At 40.6% G+C, this 10,138-nt stretch overlaps 1 pseudogene; it reads left to right on the forward strand.

Annotated features, from left to right (window-relative positions):
* The first annotated feature begins 653 nt into the window (after positions 1-653).
* On the forward strand, positions 654-9,636 carry LOC119899402 (annotated as a pseudogene).
* Positions 9,637-10,138: the final 502 nt, after the last annotated feature.

The raw sequence follows: 10,138 nt of genomic DNA on the forward strand, positions 1-10,138 counted from the left end.
CCATACAACCACATTCCAAATAACAGAAAGCTTCCAAAACATTGATTTTTTTGATTGATTAAAAACAGTCTATATATGACCAAAAGCACTCCCCATGCTTACAGGCGATAGCTTGAGAACAGAACATCTACAGGACTGTGGGCTCTTTCTCTTCGTATTGAAGAGACGAATCGATTGATGTCTGTGTAGCTCCTACGGGTCACCAGCGAGGCCAATAAAGACCGCCTTCGCCATAGCAAACTCTTCTTCTCTACTTTAATCTGACGGCAGAAACAAAACTCACCAGATGGCGGCCTGCCAGACGGTCTCTGTTTACACAAAGGACCGCTGTTTTTGGACGGAAAACGGCTTGAACAGCGAACATCGATTACGTCCCCTGTATGGGGGAAGTCCGTTACAAAGTGGTTTAACAGAGTGGTTAAATAGCCTCCACATTAGTAGGTTGTTGTTGAAGGATGTAAAGCTAAATGGAGTCATTGTGGCTGCGGGATGAAGATGAAACTCATACACAGGGCTTAACTTTTAAACCTGAGAAACCAGCCTGTGACAGAATATTTATCCTTTTCAGAGCCAGGGTCTTGATGTGTAAGCAGTAATGTCTCATCTGGATGAAACGCATAATTTCTACTGCACCGCCCTTACCATGTCCTCCAATGTCTTCCCCAGATCTGGATGCTCTGGTTGATAAGACAGAGGGGGAGATCAAGGACCACATAAGAGCATGGAGCGCTGGAAGAACATTGAGAAGGAGCAGAATGACGCCATTAACCACGACACCAAGGAGCTGGAGAAGATGACCAACAGGCAGGGCATGCTGCTCAAAAAGAAAGAGGAGTGCATGAAGAAGATCAGAGAGCTCGGCTCGCTGCCTCAGGAGGCCTTTGAGAAGTACCAGACCCTCACACTCAAACAGGTACACACACACACAGCTTAATGACGATACATGATGGTTTGTAGTTTATCTGTAGTTAATGAGGCTTCAGCAGTGTAACGTTAGACAAATCAAGTGGATCTCTTTTTAGTACAAATTTCCCATTAAAACTGATTAGAGAACAGATCTCTTCAGGATTAATATGAACAGGGGGAATGATTACAAGAAAGCTGTAAACACAACATTGATATATCATCACCTTTATAAAGTTGTTTTGGTGAATGTGTTGGCAAACATTTACACATCCAGCTGACACAGAGCAGCATTAGCATCCACGTGGCGTTGTTGTGCGTCTGTTTGACTTGTCACTGACACCCAAGACATAACAGCAGCACCAACAATAACTAAGTAGGTCGACTGAAGGCCATTTCTTCTGTGCAGCTTATCTTACTACCTGAGTCAAACTTAAGAGTGTGCTTATATATAGAGAAAGAGAGAGAGACGCGCGCACACACACACACACACACACACACACACACAGGTCTCCAAAGGATTAAGGTCTGAGACCGTCATATCCCACCTACTCACCAGTGACTCAGACACTATCTAGTGGTCTGTCTCCCAGAGGCAGCTGGCTGAAAAAGAATCCGACTGAGTGGACTTGGTTGCATCTTTTGTAAGTGTCTGAGCATGTGCAGTGTGTGTGTGTGTCCTCTCCCCTGCTTGACATTGCTGAAAATAGCCTTACACTTTTTCATAAACACTCCACATAGTTAATCTTTCTCCCGAGGACACTGCTCGGTGGCAAAATGGTGCCATTGATTGCAGAAGTGGATGAAAGGGCCAAGTAATAATGACACCTGCTCATGTTCCCTCGGTCATTAGTGATTCAGATTGGATGAATTAATAGTTTGAGAGTTTGTAGAGTGCATGTCACTGCTGAGCCAGACTAAGCTGGTTCTTAATTAATCAGGTCATGTCATCTAAAGATATGAATAGAACCTGGCAAAGCACTTTTAGAGACCTTTTCTGAAATGCATAATGCATTCGAATTTATGTCCCTGTTTGTCAACAAGTGGAATCAGTGTACACTCTGACACTGACAGGTTGCAGCTAACTTTCTGTCAAGACGATGACACAGGAGTTTTGCATATGTTAGGGGAAAAATTATCTGAAAATAATCATATCCAATTTGATAAATTTTATGGAAGTGCAGTTATTACAAAAGCAAAAATGCAAAATTGAGAGATTTCAGAAGTTTTTGTTTAGAGGTGTGTGTGTGTGTGTGTGTGTGTGTGTGCGTGCAAGATTTGCGCAGCAACCATTGTCAATGTGTTTGCAAGAGGAGCTTGTGCAGCTCTGCAGTCGAATATGATTTTTGCCCATTTTAAATATAAAAAAAATGAAAATCATTATGTGGCAGTCTGCGTTGATAATGTGGCGCCACAAACAAATCGATGTATGGGAAACACTGATTATGATCATAGTTATAATTTATAGTGGATCTTAAAAACTCTCCTCTACCAGGATAAATAAAAATGAACACACGATGTAGAGCAACATTTAAAAATGACTAATATGGATAAGAATGGAATAAATAAAATTTAAAGAACTTAAAATCCACATTATAGACGAGGCTCTGAAAACAAGCGTGTTCTGATAAGAGGTGGTATTATGCTTTTTGGCTTTTCCCCATCTCCTTCATTGAGTTATCTCTTTTTTTTGTGCATGTAACAGGTTTGCAAAGTGAAAAAGCCCAAAGTCCAGCCCAAAGGGAGTTCCCATCTCCCACAGAAAGCTCTGCTCTGAACCGCTTGAAAACAGCTCGTTTGTAGTCCAGCCCTTCACTCCCTTTACTTGTGACCTCACAATGAAAACGCGTCATAAAGCTTGCCAAACAGCTAGCGGGGTCAGGCATGCCCTCAAACCAAGCTAGTCTGAACGGAGGCCCTTTGGCTCCACTCGCCTTTGTTTGGTTTTCCATTGTAGAAATGTTGTACCTGCTTCCAGGTACTTTTTTGTATCACCTCACCTCCCTCCAGGTTCCAAGCCAACTGAGGGATACTAAAATGTAACAAGAAAACAGGACAGACTGCTGATTGGTCAGAGAGAATATACACTATTCACTGCATCATCATTGCATGTGCACCAGACAGAGGCCAGCAACATAAAGTTTTATATTTTACAGTTTCCATATGTAATTTCATCTCTAAATCCACTTCTGAGAAGTTCTGAGGTGAGAAAGTAGCTGTGTAGATTTCAAATATTGACAGTTTTACGAGAAGTGATGGTGGAACAAAAATTTGCTTGAATATTTTCGGAGTTGAGGAGCTCCTAGTGGCGGCGGGGGAAGCCTGTGCCAAGCCGCGGGAGGAGCATGTGATGGCCGGCCAGCCGCCCGCTCACAGAGCCCTCTGCTCCCGCCGTCACACACACAGACCGCTGCAGCAACAACAGCAGAAGAAAACGCAGCTGGAAGGTTTTCATACCGCTTATCTGTCTTTACATTCTGAGGAATGTTGAAACGTTTTAACTTAAAAAAGAGAAAGCTGTGTGGATCGCTGGTGTGTGTGTCGTATTGAACATTACGTCGCGGCAATTGTATATGTGGCGTCGCTTTGACGACAAGCTACGTACTATCTCTGGGTATTATCTGCAATGGAAAACGGAGCAGGACCAAGTAGAGTCGAGTATCAATTTGCGCTATGGTAGCATTTTTCGGCAAGGCAGCATAGATCGTCAGAACACCAGCAACAGTTCAACATTTAGTCCTGATGGTAAGATGTGGAACAATAATGTTGTGTGGTTGTGGACTTGTGAGTAACTTATACCATCTGCTAGGTTACGGTCTCAGTCTGAAGCGGCTTTGATTTGGATCACACTACCTTGTTTGTTACGCCCCGCCCTTCTCTGCTTCTGATTGGCTAGTAGTCCTTACCTGGGAACTGCGCATGTGCAACTCCCAACAAAGATTTTGTACAAGTAAGATGCATCACTCTGTAGCTCAAGAGTGGAGCGTACAACACATAGGTGAAAAGAGGAGCTGCAGCAATGTGAAGTATAAGGAAAAATATGGTGTTTTGTGAAAATTAAACCATGTAAACCTGTTCTGGTACAACCCCTAATTAAGATGTTGAACCTGAAAGTGAGCATAATACCACCTCTTTAAAGATAATGACAGCTGACTTCACACAGAACTAATGGCGACTTCATCTCTCCTCTTCCCCCCCCCCCCCCCCCCCCCCCCCCCCCTCTCCAACAGTTGTTCCGAAAACTGGAGCAGTGCAACACAGAGCTGAAGAAGTACAGTCATGTCAACAAGAAAGCTCTGGACCAGTTTGTCAACTTCTCTGAGCAGAAGGAAAAGCTAATCAAGCGTCAGGATGAGTTGGACCGTGGCTACAAATCCATCATGGAGCTCATGAATGTCCTGGAGCTGCGCAAGTACGAGGCCATCCAACTCACCTTCAAACAGGTACGTGGCACGCCAGACCCTGTTCAAAGTCCAGACATACATCCATCGACATCACTGTAATAAATCAAATAATTATTTCATGTTTTTTTTGCTGTGGCCTGTGGATTAGAATCACAATCAGAAGGAGCTTTATTGCCAAGTAGTGTTTTACACATACGAGGAATTTGCTGTGGTGATAAGGTGCTACACGTAGACAAAAATACAGTCAACTTAAGTAAATGTAGAAATATATAAATATAAATTTGGAATAGAAATGTAGAAATATATAAATATGGAATAGAAAAATCAGTGGCACTCAGACATAAGAGACATAAGTCTGTGCAATCATGTAAAATTTTTTGATACATGTTTAGGGTTCATACCTTGCCTGAAACCTGAAAATATGGCCCATAGAGATAAAATTGGGCAATATCATACCGGTGCAAAAGAGAATTAGTGGCTGTCAGTTTTCAGCGTCTTATAGGGAAGCTTTCAATAGTGTTCAGCATTAAGAGGTACTACTAAAACAGTATTTTTAGCCTCACAGTTAATGGTATAACAAGTAAACTCATTGGTGGCAACTACTGCTTTGTGTTTTACACACTACCAGCCTTTCTAGAGATCAATACATGTTAAAACATTTGAAGTACTTGATTGATTTGATGATTTGAACTGTTAAAACACTACTGGCATGGAAATACAGCAGTATAGTTGCTGCAAATCTGCAAGATTGTATTAGTTGTTGTTGTTGTTGTTGTTGTTATTATTATGCCGTATTTTCTCCCCCTCAGGTGTCAAAGAACTTCAGTGAGGTTTTCCAGAAGCTGGTTCCGGGCGGCAAAGCTACATTGGTGATGAAAAAGGGTGACGCTGAAGGCAGCCAGTCTCAGGATGAGGGCGAGGGCGGTGGAGACAGTGAGAGGGGCTCTGGTTCACAGAGCAGTGTCCCTTCAGTGGACCAGTTCACTGGAGTTGGCATCAGGGTAAGAGTCTTTTTCAATAGTTTCAATAGCCTTTTTCACTGAGACTGCTTTTTTCAGTAGTTGAAGCATTACATTTCTTAAGGGTTTTTTAATTATATATTTTCTCAATCAGTCAAAGGTGTTTATTTTTAGAGAGAGGGAGAGTATTTTCTATAACTGTATCAGTCAAAAAATGCATTAAGTGAGCAACAACCTACATGAATTTCTTGGAATTATTCACATTATATAATCCACACATCAAAACTGAGCTACGATAAACATTACAAGTACCTCCTATCGAGTTGTTTTGTGTTGCCATGTTTTTGTCTGGAAACATGTGAATGTGTATTTCTGGACTATGTATCCTTGGGTCCCTGATCTATCCTCACAAAGCAGAACCAAGGTGAAGTTGGTCGTGAGATGAGTAATACCTGATTCTCTTCACTCTGAATGTATCTGTATCGTTATCAAAGCTTTCATAACAGCACAGAAACATTCTGATCATCTGTCCTCCCAAAACAGACTCTGATAATAATTAGCTGTTATGTGAAAATTTTTCTGTGTGTTTATGCCTCGGGTCTAATACACAACCTCCCCTGTCCCGTGTAGGTGTCGTTCACAGGGAAGCAGGGTGAGATGAGAGAGATGCAGCAGCTGTCTGGAGGTCAGAAGTCTCTGGTGGCTCTGGCCCTGATATTTGCCATTCAAAAGTGCGACCCCGCTCCTTTCTACCTGTTTGATGAGATTGACCAGGCCCTCGACGCCCAGCACAGAAAGGCAGTCTCAGGTACAAGTGCTACTATAAATAAATGTAGAGAGGGAATTAAGTGAATCATACATTTATTTCACAGAGTAGTAACAAAAATGAAAACATCTGCACAGTTTTACACAGGTTATACTAGAAATGCACCGATCAACCAGCTGGTGACTGGAATCGGCTGGTTTTCAGCTTAATCGGCCGTGACCGGGGCCATTCACAGTCATATCTGATCCTGTGCCGGTCACATTTACACAAATGCTGCGCTGCACAGTCTTTCACGTCCTGCGCACAGCGGCACAGACTGTCGCCAGCGTGAAAGTTCTTCACCACGAGTGAAGAAGACACAATGCTAGCAGCTAAAAATAGTTTGAGAATAAACACTAAATAAGGTGGAGAATTAAGAAGAATTAAAATAGTGAGATAATAAATAACCTACTAGAAATAGTGTCAGGTATTCTTTTAAATATTTTCAAATAAAATATACCGCCTTACCACAGTTACAGTCATTCTGTGGGAAACACTGCGCTGTTATACTGCAATTAATTTTCAGTTAGATTTAATTATTTAATTAATGTAATTTGTACAGAAAAGCTCATAGCACATTTTTATTTTAAGATGTGTTTGAGTGAGAAAAGGTCCTGTAACCTGTTGCAGGTTTGGAGAAAATGTAAAAGGTATTTTTATACATTTAATAGTCAGAATTTTATTAAGAACACACGGTTTAGGGCTGTTCCCAACTAAGGACTTTTCATTCAACTTACTTTCCAGCTAAACTGAGGCTTTTTGAAGACCCTTTTTTTTCGCTCGCACGCTCTCTCTCGCGCGCTAGTCTTGTGTGAGTTTACGTGCATGCCGGGCTGCCGACAACTACATGCACGTCGCAGTTCCTCGCAGGTCTATTTCAAGTAGCCGGCTATTTAAAAACGATAAAATATTCTCTCTGTGGTTCATCAACGGTAATAAATTATCCGAAAGTCCCGCGAGGTGCGGACAACTCGGCACAGCACCAGTGAAGCTGGGGCTCAGTCTCTTCAGTAAGCGTTCCTCTTCCGCCCACCACACACACACTACGCCTACACATGCGCATGACGACCCAAGGTTACAATTTTGGATTTATTTACGCACTTTTAAAAAGATTTATTGAAAGTTTTATTCTTTTTACATGTTTATTTACAGCATTAAACGTTGAATTGTGTATTGTAATAGGCTGTATATTAACTTATTGGGAGAAAACTGGTAGTTCTATGTAAAATCAGACGTTGAGCACCTTCGAATATTGGGGGTCAGCCCTAATACAGTTGAATGGACCCAGTGAGAAAAGCCAATGCTTATGCTGGTGCCGATCAAGATCCTAATAAATAAATAAAAAAATTTCCATTAAAGAAATGTTTGTGTATGCTGACAAATATAGTTCTTACAAAGGGAAGAAAAGGGAATCAGCCAGCTAGTCTTTATCACAGGCCTTATGCAGAATAATCAATGTTGGGGTCATTGTGTTAGACAGATTTGAAATGCATGGCTGCAGTTTGTGGTGGAGTTGCATTGGATAAAAAATTTAAAATTTTTTAAAAAATCTAATGATCTTAACGTGAAATGTGGTTTCCATTCTTTGCTAAGGCTGAAAGATTGAATGATGAGTCATAATATTCTCATAAAGTAAGAAAGTCATAATCGCCCTCTTTGTATTGTGTGTCTGTTACAGACATGATCGTCGAACTGGCAGGCCACGCCCAGTTCATCACAACCACCTTCAGGCCGGAGCTGCTTGAGTCTGCTGACAAGTTCTACGGTGTCAAATTCAGAAACAAGGTGAGTGTTCTGCCAAAGGGCAGGATTTGTCCACAGGGATCCTTCAAGTTTAAGCTAATCTAAACATGTGCATGTACAGCAAATAATATCAGGAAAATCTCTTAAAGATTTGCATGTGGAAAATTTAATGGTAGTGAACCGTCGTCCACCGTCGTCTTCCTGCAACAACTTCAGTTTCCTGTTAAAAACAAAGGTTGTCACCGGGCACTTTTTTTGCCCTAAGGAATATGTTGCAGCCCGGCTGAAGCCTACTTACTGCACAGATTCCAAAATCTTTTATACCTACTACTCATGTCGACACCAAATGTACCTCTGTGACTTGGGCCATGTAAAGAGCAAAAATAAGTTTGTCATCAGGGAATCGAGAGGGGCGACTTGTCATGATCCTTTCCTTATGTCCTGGTTTAAGGGAAGATGCTGCCATTATTTGAGCCTGTAGACCAGACTTGTTTTCTGCTGAGGTGCCTTTGTGAAAACTAAATATTTCCTCTTGGGTTTTTGAGGTTTCATAACAAATGAGCTGCTTAGTCTGAGTAGCTAAAATGAAGGCATTGATCTTATTATGCCATTGTCATTAACTGTGTGTGTTTGTGCGTGTTTTTAGGTGAGTCACATTGATGTAATCACAGCAGAGCAGGCCAAAGACTTTGTGGAGGATGACACCACCCATGGTTAATAGTCTTGAGCTCTTCATCATCCTCCTCGCCGCCTCCTCCTCCTCCACTGCGTAGCTTAAAGCCTTCCACAACACGGCCCAAAGACAAAATTATCTCACTCAATCCACCAGCCTTTTTTAGTCCTTCTGTTAAAAATAAACAGTGCAGTAAGTCGAAGCTTCTCAGTCCATCTCAGGAGTTGGAAATAGAATTGGATATGTTGTTTTGAGAATACATTTACATCATTTCAGGCTGATAAACTACAAGTTGGTTTTACTTTAAATCTGTGTCACGTTTTCCTGCTTCACCGTGTCAGCCGCACTGGATCTGACAGAAGTGTAGTTCTTGTACACTGAAAGAAATTGTCATTTTGTCTGAAGAGATCATTTGTTACCTTTCGTGTTACTGTGTTGAATTTTGATCTGTCATTTGAAACGTGAAGTGCCAGAGAAGCTCATAAAGGTAACAAGCCTTCAGGACCTTTTCAGAAAGCAAATCATCTTCTGTACATTTGAGACTGTTTTGATATGATGAAGATTGTTAAACTGAAAAAGCTCAGTGGAGATGGGAGGGTCTTATGATGATCTGGGTTTTTTTTGTTGGTTTTTGTTGGCACCCTTGGAAAAAAACAAGTTTTTGTTCACTCTGAGGTTTCTGTAGTGTATTCTCTTTGTACTCGTTAAACGATAACTTGTATCTGTCATAACTAGCCACATGGCTTAAAATGCTTAAAGGTTGTGTTTTTTTTAAGGTTGTTAGCGTACTGCGTTATTGTTACTGTTATTTTTTTCCCCATATAAATATATGAATGACTTTAATTCTAAAACACAAGATATTCTTTTTGGAAGTCAACACGAGTCCCTGAATTTGATCAGTCGATCTTTCAAAAACACAAGAGATTCAGTGCTGGATGACCGTATCTATTTGGGTCCTGAAATGACTCATAACTTCAGTAGTAAGTCATGTTGTATTGTTTATCTTTTATTTCCTTACTGGATGTATGGGATCAAGCTCCTTTATATGTTGTACCTAGTTTCAAATCTTTTTTTTTTTTTCAAAGTCTTATGGTTCCTTTTTATGTAATTAGAAAACTTGCAAAAAATAATAAAAGATTTAAAAATAAACTGAATGACACTGTAAGTGTTACTTAATAGACCCACTAGGTGGTGCTGTGTCACTGATACTAGACTTTTTCACATGGTTGAAGCAGTTTTTAAACAGAAAAGGTCTTTGGTAACGAAGTAACGTGAATTATGATGCATTATTGAAGAGCATTGTAGTTAGACAAGATTTTTTTTGGATAGTCTTCATCGCAATATTATCCCTAAAGTACAGGAATTTGTGAGAATGCAAAGCCATTCTTACAGCATAATTATTACTGAAGATGAATCTAAAATTGGTTTGCTGGAAGTCATTTTATTAAAATTCATACACAGTGAAAATGCTTCTGACTCGATCCTATTTTACTTGCAGTTACACTTTTTTTTTTTTTTAAACCGCTGACACGGAAAAATCTTTGAATCCACAAACATTAGTAAAGCACATATTTACGTTCAACACAATTTCAGGAATTTCCAGGAATGTTTTCTATCGTATTGGTTTTAAAATAACTTTCTGTGACCTACA

Source organism: Micropterus salmoides, unplaced genomic scaffold (genome assembly GCF_014851395.1).
Source record: "Micropterus salmoides isolate LMB-PRFRI ecotype aquatic unplaced genomic scaffold, ASM1485139v1 Ms_hic_scaffold_12, whole genome shotgun sequence".
Taxonomy (NCBI): domain Eukaryota; kingdom Metazoa; phylum Chordata; class Actinopteri; order Centrarchiformes; family Centrarchidae; genus Micropterus; species Micropterus salmoides.